The sequence below is a fragment of the Sander vitreus genome, chromosome 16, assembly GCF_031162955.1.
Source record: "Sander vitreus isolate 19-12246 chromosome 16, sanVit1, whole genome shotgun sequence".
In the NCBI taxonomy this organism is placed as follows: Eukaryota; Metazoa; Chordata; class Actinopteri; order Perciformes; family Percidae; genus Sander; species Sander vitreus.
In genome coordinates, this window is record NC_135870.1 from 11,713,151 (window position 1) to 11,730,322 (window position 17,172).

At 40.3% G+C, this 17,172-nt stretch overlaps 1 long non-coding RNA gene across 1 annotated transcript; it reads left to right on the forward strand.

Moving 5' to 3' along the window:
• The first annotated feature begins 13,202 nt into the window (after positions 1–13,202).
• LOC144531379 (uncharacterized) lies at positions 13,203–14,728 on the forward strand. Its single transcript, XR_013503213.1, has 2 exons — positions 13,203–13,857; positions 14,322–14,728. It is a non-coding gene; the product is annotated as an uncharacterized LOC144531379 (long non-coding RNA).
• The last annotated feature ends 2,444 nt before the right edge of the window (positions 14,729–17,172 follow it).

Sequence of the window (17,172 nt, forward strand, 5' to 3'; positions counted from 1 at the left end):
AACACATTTTAATGACCCTAACATTATCTACAGTAAGACAAAAGAAAGTGTCTTTTCTGAAACAAATAAATATAAAGTGTTAAATCTCTGCCTTGCTCATTTGCTATTTCAGACTTCCTTCATAATTACTTCGATGAGTGCTCTAGATAATAATAATGTGATTAATGTGATAATACCACAATGCTGTATTTCAATCTTCTCTGACAGTCATTGCCTCAACTCAGGCTTTATCTCTAGCTGAGGGTTTTGACAAGGAAGAAAAACAGCCACTGTAGGGCTGACTGCATGAACAGAAGGGCTGACTATGCATTATGTATATGTGTGCGAGAAAACCTAGAGGGTGTACTGTGGACAGTCTGTGTAAATATAAGTGTAAATAGCCCACGTAGCTTTTCGGCTGAGGAAGACGCAAAAGGCAGGCCAGTCCTGAAGAAGACCAACAGGATAAACCAGAACTATTTTCTTATCGCCAGCAACAACCATTGTAAAGCTGTATTCACGACAACAACATCACATGTGCACACACAACAGTGCTGCATAGTTAACCAACTAACCGTCAGACTGGATTGAGCTGTTTGCCTGAGAGTATGAGAGGGTTTAATCATCACACTCTCTACAACAAAATATACATTATATACATGGCGCTTCTGGTTAAAGCTGCACCACTCAATATTTTTACATTAACAATGGATCAGTTCAGAGCGTTTTACCTTCTTTCAACTCACTGTTTTGGTATTACGGCCCCTAGCTTTAATAGTTTGTTCACCTTCACCACTCTCATCATCGTTGCTTTCAGACGCAGCAGGCTGCTGTTATCAGTGAAAAACATTTGAATACTCTTCTTTTTAAATACATTTAGAAAACTCCCACAAACTGTTTGACTTACTGTTGGAATATTTATTAATTTATGACATTTCAGTCTGTTTAACTTTCATCAGGTACCTGAATTTTTATCCAAGTTGGGCTTTCCTCCGACGCACGTGTCACATATTTAGGTGTGCAGAGACGTTTTTTAAATTTGTTGAGGGACACAAGGTTGGATTGTGCATCATCATTGATCTGCTATCAGCTGTATTAATATGATAGTCTGAATGACATACCAGTTCCCAGTGCTGCAAATCCTCTCACTGACACAAGTTTTACCCAGAAAAGTTCTAAAGTGAAAAAGTCTAAAGTGTACCGTTCCCTGTGACTGTGACGCATGGGACGATGTGGTCTCTACAGCACATCAGAAGGTCAGCCACTGAGTCAGATTGTTGTTCTCCGCCTCAGGAAACTAGATGTATGTGGGACATTGGCTGCCTCTGGGTCTGGAGGGAAAAACCTCTCACCCTCAAGACCTTTCCACAGTCCTCTCAGCTGCCAACCACACACACACACACACACACACACACACACACACACACACACACACACACACACACACACACACACACACACACAGACAGACAGACAGACAGGCGCACGTGCACGTGCACACACACAAACAAACACACACACACACACACACACACACACACACGCACAACCTAGACACATAAATGCACTGAATTCTATCTATGGCATCCCCGACCGCGTGTGCTGGTGTGTGTCAGCCTGACCACACAACGATGCAGGGAGTCGTGTGGCTGGCGTCACTCTGTGGTAAATTAGTAGTCATGTTATAAACAGATTATTTTAGTCTCTGATTACGTGCGTACCAAATGATGGCTTAGCTTAAACACCACTGACTCTGCCCAAGTATTCTCTCTTTGATTACACAGAGGAGGTCTTGATGATAATTATGTATTATACTAAAGAAAGTTGCACAGAATGATTTCCAAAAAAGGTTAAAGGTATCACTAAAACATCTACTACTGAATCTCCTGAAGAATATGATTTATAAAATACAATATAAAATGAAATCGGTGGTTGCCAACTTTTTTGGCTTGTGACCCCTTACTGAAAAGCAGTGACTTGTTGGGCTCCACTTTATGTTTCAGATATCTTTGAGTTTTTAGCAGTTTCACCAAAAGAGACATTCCCCCTCTGAACTTCTCACATGGGTCATTTTAATAACTCAGATTTATCTTGAGATACTTAGGAGGGGCTCGACCCTTAGATTGGGAACCACAGGAGAAAACTACCTAAATGTATAGTTACCGTAAAACCAGATCCACTTCGACCTGCTCCAAGTAAAATGCTGCTTACACATTGGTGCATCAGTATTAAGAATAATAATGCCATATATAATCAGAGGTCTCAAAAGTATTCACATTCATTACTCAGTTAGAAGTATAGATACTAGGGTTTAAAAAGACTTCTGTAGAAGTTGAAGTATCAACTCAAGCTTTTTACTCAAGTAAAAGTGTAAAAGTACTGGTTTCAAAACTACTTAAAGTATAAAAGTAAAAGTAATGAAAGGTGGAAAAAAATACCATTAAGGACAAAAGCTTAGGCTGCGCCACAGGGGCTTATAGTGCACTACCCCACCTCCACAAAAAAAACATTTTTCTAAAGGCCATAATGACTATAATGTTATATTAAAATGTTAATGTTGAAAAAGTTGGGATGCACCTGTTTCAGCCGCATTCATGCCCATTGTAAATGAACGCATTTTAGTACAATGCAAATACATTAAAGAACCATATATGTGTACTACTGAGTCAAACTTCAGAGACATGTTATCAATAGCCTTTATTGGAATGTTCTTGTACATCCAAGCTTAGCTGCAGGAATGTGGGAGGGCAACGGATGTAAGATAACAAAACTGGACAAGAAAATTGCCGGTGATTGGTTGGGACATTTCGCTCAAGTTCTCTTGAGTCTCTGCCACGGACATCTTCGTACTAGGCTACATACGTCTGCTATTTCTCTATGTGTCATGTGCAGGTGCGATGGATCATGTACAAACCAATACGGTGTCCGAATGGTATATGTTTACTTCTCATCCAACCACAATCAAATTCACTCTATCCGGATGGCGCGATTTATCTGGATAGTTTTTGTTTTTTTTTGCGTGTGTTTTTTTGAACGATGACAAGCCGAAATGAAAACAAGTCGAACTGAAATAAGAGAACGAGGCTATTTTTAAAGTGTAAGGAGTAGAAAGTACAGATAATTGCGTGAAAATGTAAGGAGTAGAAGTAAAAAGTCTGCTGTAAAATAATTACTCCAGTAAATTATAGATACCCAAAATTTCTACTTAAGTAAGGTAACAAAGTATTTGTACTTTGTTACTTGACACCTCTGTATATAATAATATATCAGTAAAAGGGGCCATTTGACTACATAAGTAATTTTACTTTTGAAACTTGAAGTATATCGTTGTACAAGTAAAGGGTCTGATGTACTTTTTCCAGCACTAATGTAAGTAATATGTCAAGTGGTTATGATGGCTTTCTGATTGCATCGTCAGGTTTCCCTTTCCATTTCCTTCTCCATCTTTCTCCCGATGCAGCCGCTGTTTCCGCATACAACCAGGAAATGAGGAGTATTAAATGCTCCTGTGTGTCACACCAGGGTAACCCTAAGAATTACACACGGACTAGCTCAGTTTTTCTGTTGAACCCCTTCCAGTCATTACAACAAATGAAACACCTCTGCATGCATCATACACTCAGACACAGAGGCGGAAAGGGTGGAGGGTAAACTACACCCTCTTTACAGACCTCATCAACCTCCTCTCTCTCTCTCAAAAAACACATGTGCACTTTCTCTTTGCTACCAGGCTACACCATATCATTTTGAGAATACCAAATGTGGGTGTTGTCTGTTTCTGGTGAAACCACGCCACACAGCTGGTTAGAGAAATGGCTGTGGCAATACCTTAATAGAAACTATGACTGTTTATGTTAGTCAGAGAGAGCACAGTGGAAAGATATGTGGCGATTTGAAAGAATTGGCATCACCAAAATTACATGATGTACTGTATACCCTCCTCTGTGTGTGTGTGTGTGTGTGTGTGTGTGTGTGTGTGTGTGTGTGTGTGTGTGTGTGTGTGCAACTCTACTCTTTGGAAATTAGGGACTTATGGATCACAGGGTAACAAATAAAACTTGCAGGTTTAACCAGAAGACACGTATACTAAGAGTGAAAGCGACAGCAGACATAAAACTCACTCTGGCATTGTTGAGGTCAAGCAAGTAACCTTTAACTTGCCGACCATCAGTAGGGGAGATGACCCACACATTGCACCCTGGGTACGTAGGCCATGTTGTTCCCATAACAGAACCAAGATATGATTGTAACTTTTTTAAATTAATTGTTTTTTTAAGGGCATCATTTTTATACTTCTAGACTTTTTTATGACAAATTATAAAACAGGTAGCTAAAATCAAGCAATCTGACTGGTTCATAGCTGTGATATGATAGCCACCTACCACGGCTATGATGTCTAATTAGACAATAAGACATATAAGACATGTCTAATTAAAATAAGTATCAATCCGCGTCTGAGAAAGAAAAACGTTAGACTAACAACCTTACATCTGGTGCCACTGAGGGAAGCCGTTCATCTACACACACTGCCATGACACAGAGCTGGTTTAAAATCGGCAAAGTATCCCTTTAAGTGTACGCCACATTTAGAATATTTTAACCACTTTACCTTGTCGTCAGACAGCCTTTTCCGACAGGGAACTAAAGCCGTTATCTATGCTCTCTTCAAGCCACCAGACAAAAACAGTAATTTTACCTTGTAGAACACTGGAGTTGCTGCTCTACTGCTGCCTCGATCGGTTAGTTGCTGCTCTACTGCTGTATTGATCAGTTAGTTAGCTAGAGAATACAATACTACTGTATGACATTTTTCTACTATGACTGCCTCACAGCAAATGCCCCCGAGTAGGACAAGTGCCTTAACCAATCTCTCACTCAAAGCACTTTTCGGACAATGTATTGCTACAGTATATAAACTGAATGCATACTATGTATACATGTTTTTACTGTTGTCTACTGAAATCTAATCCACTGCATTAAGCAATAATGCACAAGTGAAAGGTTTGTATTGTAAAGCATCTGCAGAAACTACAGTAGGCTATTTAGTGTGCGTTAATAGTAAACTAACATTATGCACATATAACAATGGACTTTCAGAAAACGGCAGGGCTAAATCTAAGTTTAGTAAGAGCAGTAGCATGAGAGTAAAACAAAACTCTACACACAAGAGGTTGTTTTAGCATTCAGTTGTAGTATGTGAGGAAAAAACACATTTTTCAACTCTTCTTGTAATGCGGCTGGTTTGCTTCTTTCTCTTTCTCTATCTCTCTCTGATTATCTGGCCTATTCATTTGGACCACAGTCCAGTTATCAATCTCTCCTCTTTCTCCTAAAATCACAATTAACAGGGTGTCCGACAGCAGGTCAATTAAAACAGCTAAACCCACTAAGACACTGCCAAAGGCTCTGCCCACTCACTGTTTGCTTTTAACTGGTGAGGAAAAAGAAGTGTTTGTGTGTCAGTGTGTGTAAGGATCCACTATGGGAAAACTGGCAATGTTTTGCACTTCGTGAAAAGATATGGGCTTTCTGTGTTAAACTCAAGGCCAAGTCCCAACTAAAGCATTGTAAAGCTTGCTGTCAAGGACAGCAAGGACTGAATTAATTATGTTTCCTTAATCCTGAGTGACACATGTTTATGATTGATGCAATAAACAACTTGTTCCGTTATTTTCTTGAAGGTAATTCAAACATCACCCCCATGTTATCAACATTATTCAAAGTTTTGCCTTTTATAACAAACATAATTCACCCTTTGTACATTAAGTCCCACTAATTTCCCGTGCAGCTTCAGACAGACATTTAGATTAATCAAGCCTGACTTGAGCGGTTGTCGTGCTGGGGAGGAATGCTCCTCTTGACTCTCTACGTGTTTGAGGATAATTGCTACTGATTACCGCCTCTTACTATGTGTACTCACTGCTCACTGATGAGGAAAGACTCAAACACACAGATGCTCACAAACACATAGACACACTTTGTTGTCCCCAAAAGAAACACTCAATGTACAGACAAAGGCGCATGCGTGCCGATACACACCCCGTCATCTGCTTCAGCACATACCTGTAGAAGAGGAGGCTTGTTTATTTGAGCTGCTGTGTCTCTTAAAGACATTCCAGTGAGGTTTTCCCACGCTTAGGGTGGTGCTGCTCGCTGGTGAGGGTAGTGGTGGTGGATGGGCTTGGGGCAATGGCCTTTTGGATTTTGTGTGTATAGTCAGTGCACGAAGGGCCGAAAAAACTTCGTCTGTCCACCACAATACATAACTCACATTCCTCTGAGACATGTCCAAACATGTTGGAAAGGATTATGCAAGGACACACACTTTCTCACTGTTTTTTGGAAAAAGGAATGTGGGTATATGCATGCATGTACGTGTGCCTACCTGGATGAGGGAATTTTAATACTGCAGGATTACTGATGTTTTTTAACTTTGATATCAACCCACTGCAGCTAAACACGGATGCAAGATGCAGCTTTGCCGAGTTTGAAAAGAGGGCAGCAACAGTCAAGCTTTAAAAAAAAAAAAAAATGGGCTGGATAATCCAGCTATCATTAGAGACACAGTTAAAACAGAAAAGAAAAACACAAGTGTGGAGCTGCCCTGAACTGTGTGGCTCCAAAATAGATGTTATCAGCAAGGCTCCTGTGACCAGACAAAACTGAAGATAGAAAACGGTTTACTGTCTATTTTTGCATAGACATGCATGAGCATGCACACACACACACACACACACACACACACACACACACACACACACACACACACACACACACACACACACACACACACACACACACACACACACACACACTTTGCTGTTAAGGCCCACTGCAACATCCCCAAAGCTCCCATTGTCAACGTATGTCAGCAGTGTTTTGGTGTAACCAGACTCCGCAGACATCAGAGGGCCAAAGAAGCAAAGCAGAGAAGAAGGACCCTCCCTCTTTCTTTCTAACCCCCCAGCTGCCAGGGAGGGGCAGCTCTGTGCCCTGATTTATACCCTGCAGGTGTCCGTGCACGTGTAATGTCAGAACAAATCGGCCCCTTCAGTGTATTTTACTATTTAGATAAGGCAGTAAAGTGAAACACTGAGATGAATGCTTCACACTTTGAGCCCACTCCATTAATTCTGCACTGTAAAACTCTGCCTCTAAGAACCTCTTTCTGCTGTTGCCACTCCACATTATACATTTCTTTAGAGGCAAAACACCAATGAACATCAACTGTTATTTATCTGAATTAAGTGCTTTGTAATATTTTCTTGTAAAAAGGTATAAATAAACAGCAGTCAGCGAGTTGTTTGTGTAATCCATGACAATGGACTCCAAAACTTACAAATGCCAGCTGTATATGCCTGCCATGTATTCTTAGATCACAAGATAGGACCATCCATCTTCATCTGCACACTGAAAGGGATATAGGGAACAACTGTTCTGCAATGCACTCTGACTCATATGTTTATGTACCTTTACCCATTGGTTTGTATCCAAGAATATGCTCTAATATTAAATGTTTAAAGGATAAGACTGGTGATATTATTATCAATAAATCTCATACAAACAATGACATCAATTAGCCACATTGTTGCACTGAGTGACTTGTCATTAAAATAAACACTGGCCCTGTAGTTTATATTGAGTCAATCCCACATAATCCGTCCTGCTGCCACAAATGCAAAATCACCACGTGACCACCATCGAGTTACCACGATGTTGAGGAAAGTATTTCACTTAAAAAAAACAAAAAAACAAAGTTACATTTTTATGACGTCATCAGCGATGGGCTGAGAGATGGACAACACATTGTTGGTTTGGTCTTGTCACAAATCAATACACCATTAAAAAACCAGGATTTCGGCCTGTGTGTAAACATGTTTGAGTCTCGTCTGCTGAGAAAGCGACAGACAATGATGCTGTGAAGTACCTGTTTGCCTGCATGTCTGTGATGTTTACAGGAAACACAGATTGTGTACTGTGGGTCTGTTGACACATGCAAGCACAGATGACTGCATATAGAAACATAAACAGTATGTCTTTTCTTTGTAAGGTGTTGACAAGATTACAAGTATCAGATTCAGAGAGAACAGCAAGCAACAAAGGGAACTATTTCACTTGTATAAATCTAGGAAATATTCCTAGCATTTATTGATTGCATTGTTTTTTATTTTTCAACGCCTTGTTTTTTTTACAGTAGTTCTCTCCTCTGTGTCTTAGTTTCTGCCTGAACCAGCCCTCCCTCAAACACAACCTCAGAATCCGTCTCTTCTTTCAGTTTCCCAGAGGGATAGTCTTGATAAAGGGTATACTATTAGAAAAGGTGGAGGGAAAAGTGATGGGGTGATAAGAAAGAAAAGCAGTGGGGTTGGCAGTGGGGTGTTAAGGGGAGGGGGGGAGGGGGGGTCAGGTCAGTGCTGAATCAGCTCTTCCTAACACCCATCACACGATCTATTCCAGAGTTTCCCCAGGGAGCAGTTATGTTCTCAAGGCTCCACGCTCTATATAACGGGAACATTCATTGGACAGACAGCATTTAGTGACAGAGATCACATTACTGGGACGGGGAAATAAGTGGGAGAAAGGCTTCGTGTAACTGCTCATGTATGTAACAAAGACTGAAAATAAGTCAAAGCGTGAGAAAAGTCGCAAGCCCACGTGATTAAATATAAAGATCTGAACATCCTTGAGGGTAAATGTGCAAATGATGGCTCTTTTATGGCTGATAAGTTTCCATGTGAATGCCTGCACGGTAAAAGGGCAGGCTGGTGGGATGATGTTTTTAGCTGTGTCACCATGCAGTGTTATTTCCATCTGTCCCAGAAGGACAGTGTGAACTTAGGTCATATACTCTTAAATATAATTTAATGTCTTTCCATATCTGTCAAAACAGTACTGCTTATCCCCAGATTCAGCCCACTCAGTGCATCTCGACAATAGGGAGAAACCTGGAGTAGGTCAAGGCTCATCATTTAAAAGCCAGCCGAGCTGACCAAACCGCCAAGAAGCTGACGCTCGTATACGGCCATTTGTAATTGGCTGACAGGAAGGAAACGGATGAATACCAGGAAGTAAGGTTCATTGAAAAGACTAAACGGCCGCAGTGGCTTTGGTTGCTAGCAGAATGAAACATGAAACATTCCCTGAGTCTGCCCAAGTCTGCCTGCTGTTGCTTAGCAACACTGATTAGGTTTAATCACCGAGAGACCTTTATCTGCTTGTGCTGCAAATTATGCCCTGCCCTTTGGAGAGGTCACTCAAGATAGTGTGTGAAGTCATGATATGCTGATGTGTATCTGAGGATCACTACATCAGTTAATTATTCTATTGTAATAAATTCTTTTCTGATATTTGGGTGGTTGATATGGATAAATCAGTTTTTTTTTTAGTTTTTTTTTTTTTTATATTGCGATATCGATATTTAGCGTGATATAGTATATTTTCTAGAAATTCAATTAGAAAGCCGGTTAACTTTTCCCATCTGACTAGTTATAAGATAAGAATCCTGTCAGCGAGGTCTTGAATATTCACTTGATGATTACATGTTGTGTTAAAAGACTGAGGCTAAAGCTGCATGTCTCAGGTAAAAAGTCAGCATCCTCACATTGATAATCTATGTAGAAAATAAGGACAATTTAAAAAAAACTGCATGATTCTTGTATTGCAGTGTACAAGGGCGAAATCTTCAGTCTTCAGGGGAGACCCCCTGGCTTAGAGGGAAAGTGGAACCTTTATAAAATATAAAAATAAAACATTAAAAAACAATGCCCACACACCTTGCACAAAGTCAGGCTTGTTTTGAAATTTTGTTATCAAACACTAGGTATTTTTTCTCATGATGGATGTGCAGTAAAACACCACACATCTGGAGCGATAAGAAATGTGTTTTTTAATAAGCAGATAAGAAAGAAGTATTCCTTTTCGTGCTTTGCTGTTTTCACTATCCATTTATCAAAAAACATTTATTAAGACTGTCTACGTCTCCACAACACGTTTCTCACAATCAGCACTCCACCTTCTCTCACACTCTCCCTTTATCTCTGTGCATTCCCTCCTATCACCTGTTCAATCTCCTTTCTCTGCCTCTCATTGTGTGCATGTCTGCCTCACCTTTCTTCCTCAGTCTCATTCTCCGTCCTTATATGGAAACAACAGGTAAAAGCTTTTCTTACACGGTTCCCTGACCCTACAAAAGAGGGGAGCGAGAGCAGCCATCTTATAGAGGCCATAAATGACTTATTACAGGTTTGAGATGTTTTCATTTCATATTCCTCTCCCACAGGGTATTACTTTCTCTTGTAGGCTACATCTCATGTAAAAGTGAACGAACAATGGAGATGCAGGGAAGAGGAAGCAGAGCAACGGCTAGAGTGTTGCAGTTTTGAATGACTATTAGAAATACCAGAAGAGCAGAAAATGAAATAAAGATAACAAAAATAAAAGTTTTTGTCTTAAAACTAATCAAAGTCCAAGATTATAAATTAACATTTTCACGTTCATTATTTCCCCTCTATCACAATAATACTTTAATTTTTAAACTTTGAGTACCTTATTCTGAAGGTGTCTGTATCAAAGCACTGTAACCCCACTCCATTTATCATTTTCAATATACATTTGCTCTACGCCATCAAAAGCATTGTTCTTTCTAGATTACTCTAGCAGTGCCTGAGTGAAGCACAACTATGTGAGCCAATTGGATTTCTTGTGTTACTATGTTAACAGGCATAACAGCACTCACAGACATATACTGTATCAACACACTGCGCCACAGGACAAAAAGAGACAGCTAACAAAACCACTGCAGTTATTTATCAAACCGTTGATACAGAGAGACAGATGGCAGGATGTACATACGTATGCGTATAAGACAGCTGTGGCTGTCATGCTTGTTTGACGTAGACCTTCCCAGGTCTTGCCTCCTGGCCTTCACTTAGAGGAGCAAAGTGGGTACTGCATTTTTCTGTGTGTGTGTGTGTGTTTGCCTAGATGAGCGTCTGTCTGAGGGGAAACCAACGCTTTCATGAGTGTGTGTTTTTCTACACTCAGGTTTCGGTGCCAGTGTCTACGTGTACGTGTCATGTCATGCCTTTGTCAAAGCGAGTGTTCGCAGTAAATCTCACACTGTGCCTCAAAGCAGTTGGCAAGGAGATAGAGACAAAGGGAATTTTCTTTAAGCTGAAGCAGCTCTCACGTGTACATTCCTCTCATACCAAAAGCCGGCCAACGCCAAGATTAAACAAATGAAAGATACCTTTTGCTTGTATATTTATTCAGGAAATCCCATTGAGATCAAAGTTTGTGAGACATGCACAAAAAAGTAAATCAATAATGCGATAAAAGAGACACTTTACAAATGCTTTACAAAACTGTATGTGAGTATAAATGCATACTAAGTTGATTAATAGAAAATGCTGCATTGAAATATGCAGTTCACTTCACAATAGCTCATACATTAAGCTGCTTCATTTTAGTCACAAGCCCTTAAAACACTGTCCATCTTTGCATCATTTTGGTGATTTTGACTCTTTTCTCCGACTGCACTTGTTTGTCAGATTTATGCATTAAAAGAACACTCCACCGATTAAAGTGACATCACTTGAGGCAACATTGAAGAAGTTCCCCCATTAATTAAATGATAATGTCTGATTAAATGATCAGTTACAATAACACTTTTATGGAGTTTTCTCCCAGTTTGACATAGTTATAGTTCATGTACAGCTTTTGTCCGTTGGATTGGTATGTATTCGGAAACAAATGTCAGTGGCAATAATTTATTATGCATCTAAAATGGCAAACTCACAGTCATCTAACTTTGATTAGTCATGCATGTTGACACATGAGCAACACAAGTCGGTGCTCATGTGAGTAATTTTAGTCACCAGCTAATAAAACCAAAAGGTGTCTGAGTTTGCCGTGTCATTAATTTGCATTTTTTGTCATCATCATCACATTCTGCTAAATGGTTGATCATGGCCAAACACTTAAACAATGAGGGAAGTGTGTGTGTGGGGAAAACAATAGGTTTTTTGTTCCAGACTATAGGATCCTGTGTGCGTGATCTGACCGGACCTTGAAGAGAAGTAACTGTCATTTGCTGGCATCACACAGACAGGAAGCAGATCACTGATTGATCTGGTTTCAGTTCCCCTAGCAGCTCAAAAGCAGGAAGTCAGAGGTATAAGCAAGAGTGGCCACAGACAATGACCAACTTTAAAATATATCAGTAAAGAAGACCGGACACTGAACCACACAGGCTTATACACACCATGACTATGCTGGGACTGTGTGCATGATTATGAGACATGATTTATGACCAAAAACATGCTTGCCCTGCTTTCTTTTGTGTGCAGCAGCCTAAATGAGCTCATTGTTTCACTATCTGCAGAAAAAAAACACACTCGGCAGATTCCTCATTATGACCGAAATTTATCACATTTCCCACAAAATGTTTTCTCATCAAAAAAAGAGCTTGATGGAAACAATTGGACTATATTCTGTGCTTGCAATTGGAGCTGAACTGCAACATCTCTGCATGTATGGAGTAATAATGCATACTGGCACACATTTGGATAATTCCAGGATGAATCAAAAGGAAGCACCAAGAAAACTGCTACAGAAGAAAACTCAGTGGCCTAATTTGAGTTCTCACGTGTGACTTTGAAAAAAAGATAAAACAGTGGGCTAAATTGCTGAAAAGAGTGAGTAACATCCACTAACCTTATACGGCAGGCTGGTAGTTGAGTATTTGTATACAATGGGAGAATCTTCCTGTCTTTATGTTGCATTCCAGAGCTGTGGGTACGGATGACACACAGTTCAGGATGTCCTGCTGGTAGCAATCCTTCCTAAAGGAAAGGAGATGAAAGGTCAGCATGTGATGGTATTTTTGAGCAACGGAGACAGGAAGTCAGTATCGTGTGTTTTGAAAATTCAAACAAGTATAAGAAAAGTAGCCAAACAGAGTTATGTTACGACCACGTTACATTTAACTTACAATACTAAAATTGTCCAGAGCTACACTGCAGTACAAGAATGCTGCATCTTTATTTGCATGTCATCTACATGGATCATCAACTGCTGGGGATGATGATGAGAATGTTTTCACAGAGTTCTTGTTTTAAAACGCATTAGCCACATACATTAGCTTAATTAGCAAGCTAGCTATAGCTGATAAAATCAGCTACCGACAGTTGTCATTTTGGCCGACGAAATTGAGAGTTGCCAACTACAAATGACAAGCCCACTTTTGTCTGAATTCAATGACACACTGTTTAAAAAATAACTCTGAATTTCAAGCATTTCATTTTTTTTTTTTTTTACAGTCTATGATTTCAAGTGGTAAATCTGCCCCAGTTATTATTGTAAACTGTAATGCTGGGCGAAAAAAAACTGAAAACCTGTATAGTTTTCAAACACCCAGCTCAGGAATATGTGTGTGCATCAATGTGTGTGTATGCACAAAAAGAATTCCTCTTCTGCAGTGCTGGGTGTAACACGTTACAAGGCTGGTAGCAGAGCAATCGTGGCAAGTGAGAACAAAGCTAACTTTTGAGAGCGTTTTAAGCTTCGTGCCACGAAGTCCATGGCTTTTTGCTGGACGGCGCTCTGAGCCAGGCAGACACAGAGCTGACAACCTCACAGATGGATGCGGTGGAGATGGCCTCATACATACACACAGCGGACCGCTGTGGACTTGTGTCGGTTGCACGGACACGCAAAGATTTCCAGAAAAGAGGCTGCATGTGTCTACGACAATGCACGGACCATCGTGGCTGCGCGACAAGTCGATACAGACATTACATACACCGTGTAACGCCGATGACCTGCTGATGTGCATTCAACCCGCGCTGGACTCGTTCATAAAGAATCAGCCGCCACTCTGTGAGTAGAGAATCCAGTCTGCACTGCAGTGTAGTTCAGATACTTCACTGATAAACCATAGCTTTATGGTCAAAGATAGTTTTTGTATAATTAACTTCAGCCAGAGACGCCTGCTTTTAAAAGTAACGTAAAAGTAACGAGTAAAGTAAAAAGTTACTTTCCATAGGGGGTAACTAAGTAACGGATTCTACTTTTTAAATGTAACTTCCCCAACACTGCTCTTCTGTCAACACTCAAGTGAAAAAGTGCACCTCAAATTCAAGGATTTCAAAGTGATCCAAATGTAGCTCAGTGTAAATTCTGTCAGGGAGACTTCATTAATGTTAACACTCTTCTCTCAAACTGATCAGCTGGTTTGTGGGAATTAAGTTTGTGTAAACCAATCAGAATTGGGCAGGTATGTTCAAGCCAATCACAGCATGACAACCATGTTTTAAATCTGTTCTCTCCCCTGCTTCTGTCAGTTGTCTTTTCAGACGAGAGTGCTACCCGCCTCCTCCCCTTCTACCTCCAGGCATCTTGAACCACAGTGTTATCGGTCTTCATCCGGCTGATGGCTCCCTTTTGGCTTTTTCGTCCGGTCTTCGGGTTTTTTAGTCGCCACCACCAGTGTCTAGACTCTAGATATATATACCTTTTTACGATGGAGTCTAATCTCCAAAGTTTATGTACCTTCTTACTTTGCACTTGTAACTTACAAATAAATGTTTTCATATCTGTCTCTCCTGATTGAAATAGGTCTGCAGCACCAACTAGCATTCTGCAGCGGTGACTAGTCTAATGATTAAAAAAATAGCCATCCCTCTCCCCAAACACTCTCTCACACACACACACACACACACACACACACACACACACACACACACACACACACACACACACACAAAGCATAGCCAATTAAGTAAAATGAGCAGCAAAGCTTGGGGTTACTGGAAGCATACAAAAGGCTTTTGTAGAGCTGCCCCAAACTGACACACACTGGTTGAATGTATGGGAAAAGATTAACTATGCATACATTACTATGTGGCCAGCAACCATTATAGACTCGTGTGATTCACACAGATTGTGCCTCCTTTCTATATGTTCACACTGCTTTACAGTAAAGTCTCTCAGACCAATTATTTTGAGAACTGAAGCATGTGAAAAGATGTGCCTCAAACCCCCCAGAGGATAGAGGTTTCCATGTTCACATGTCTGAATTTGACAACATTTTGAATGTTTCTTTCCTTTATTTATAAAGCAAAGTAGTGAAAGCTGGAGAGAAAATGGAAGAGATTAAGTGGCGTCAGGGAAATAGAGGGAGAGCGGTTTGGACAAAGAGTGACCCCTCACACAGCAAAAAAAAAAAATCATTGTTCAAGCATAACAGAATCATTATTAAATGAGACAAAGAAGAGGAAAAGAAAAGGAAAACAAAAAGAAAAGAAAAGAGAGACAGGACGGAGGAGTGGGCATGTCTTGACTCATCCAGACAGACAATAACTGAATGACAGTGTCTATGGTAATAATTCAACATATTGTGTTTTTGTTGGGAAAGAAAACCAGAAAAGACGAGTGTGAAGCAAAGCTAGGATTGTGGCTGGATTTGTTTTTTTTAATTGTGTATCTGTGTTGTGTATGCATGTTTATTAAAATGTGTTGTATATTTAAAACAGATTTGTAAAGTCAATATAGCCATAGATGTGAAGTAAACTAGATGTGTGTTTATACTATGAATAATTAGCTCATTTTTAAGTATTCGGTACCCAGACACTGTTTCTTATTAAGAAATTAATTTTTATATAATTATAATTATTAATTTTAATCTTTTATCCTGAATACCTCCCTTCTCACAAAATACATACATTTATGCAAACAGATGCCGACATGGGTGCACATAAAGACAGTTGATTTGATTTCTTCACACACCTCCATCGATATCATGCTCCAATCTGCATGGGGTTGTATGAATTTGAATAGTTGCTTTTCTCCATCTTTACATGCACGCACCACGCATAGAGTGGTATCGATCTTCTCGTCTAACTTTCGCCGTGTTTCCTAAAATGTTGAAGAAGGAGGAGCTGAGGTTCATGTTTGATTTACATTTGTCGTTCATTTGTAATCTATACTTTATAGATTTTTTTAACTAGTGCATTTCTAATATGAAGCATCAATGAAAACACATAGATACTCTTGATCTCAGTGTGTGAAGTGATAATGAATTTAAAACAACAATACACAGTACACACATACCAGAGAAGCATATATCATTGCACATATTCCTGATCTAACACCATGTGAAACACTCAGTGTGAAAAGTTCAAGAAAACATACAGGAGGTTGCACATGTGACATTTACAAGAAGAGAGTTTTGAATGCCATCAGATTTTTCCTTCCCTGTTCAGAGCAGGATGAAGGAAGAAAGGGCTGTAACCTCGAGGATCGGTTGTTCGTTTTCTGTCTTCTTAGATGGTGACAGCGTCAGCGTGGAATGCAGAGCTAATCATCACCGTTGGGAGAAATTGTTATACTTTCCATTTTCCCTCGCTTGAAATAGTTTCCACTAAGCGACAGAGACACAGTGAGAGAGATTGTGCCCGTATCTGGTGTGGGTTTGTGCACGCAGCAGGTGTTTTTTTTTCTCTCTCCTGAACTGAGGATTTGAACGAGACATTAGTCCAACAGGACAAAAGTCTATTCTGAGACCATTAATCAAGCAATTGGCTACAGGATTAAGATATAACCCTAACATAACCGTCTGGAGCGTTCTTCTGCTTTGGGCTAAAAACAAAATATTCAAATAAGGGTTTTGGTGTTTGTAGCAGCTCTGCTGCTGCAGACCTCTGTTCACAGATGCACACACACTTGGATAGGAATATTTTCCACAGCTCTTTATTTAATGACCGTATCAGCAGTGTTTTGTCCCACAGTTCCTCTGGAGCTCCCTCGCTCCCACCTGGCCCGAGGCTCTCGGTCACGAGGGTAAGAATTCACTCTGTCCAGCTTCATCACACAGTGTCTTTTCTCTCCCAGTCGGCCATAAAGTTTTTTCTCACTCCGGCTCGCTACTGCTTTTAAAAGGGAGAGCATGATTAGACAACTCGCTACAGCTGTGACAATCAGTCCCTCCCTGCCTGCTCACCTGAGCCACCACCTCCTCCCCACACTTTCTCTCCCCACACCTCTACAGTAGGTGCTTTCCGACCGGATAGTACTTGTACTTTTTAGAGGAAAAGTACACTTCTAAGCAGTTCTAAGAACTACTCTCCCCCAAAATCTTTTTTTCCGTTTGCATTCCCACTGGCCAAGTGGCCATATGGGACTGGTAGGAGGGGT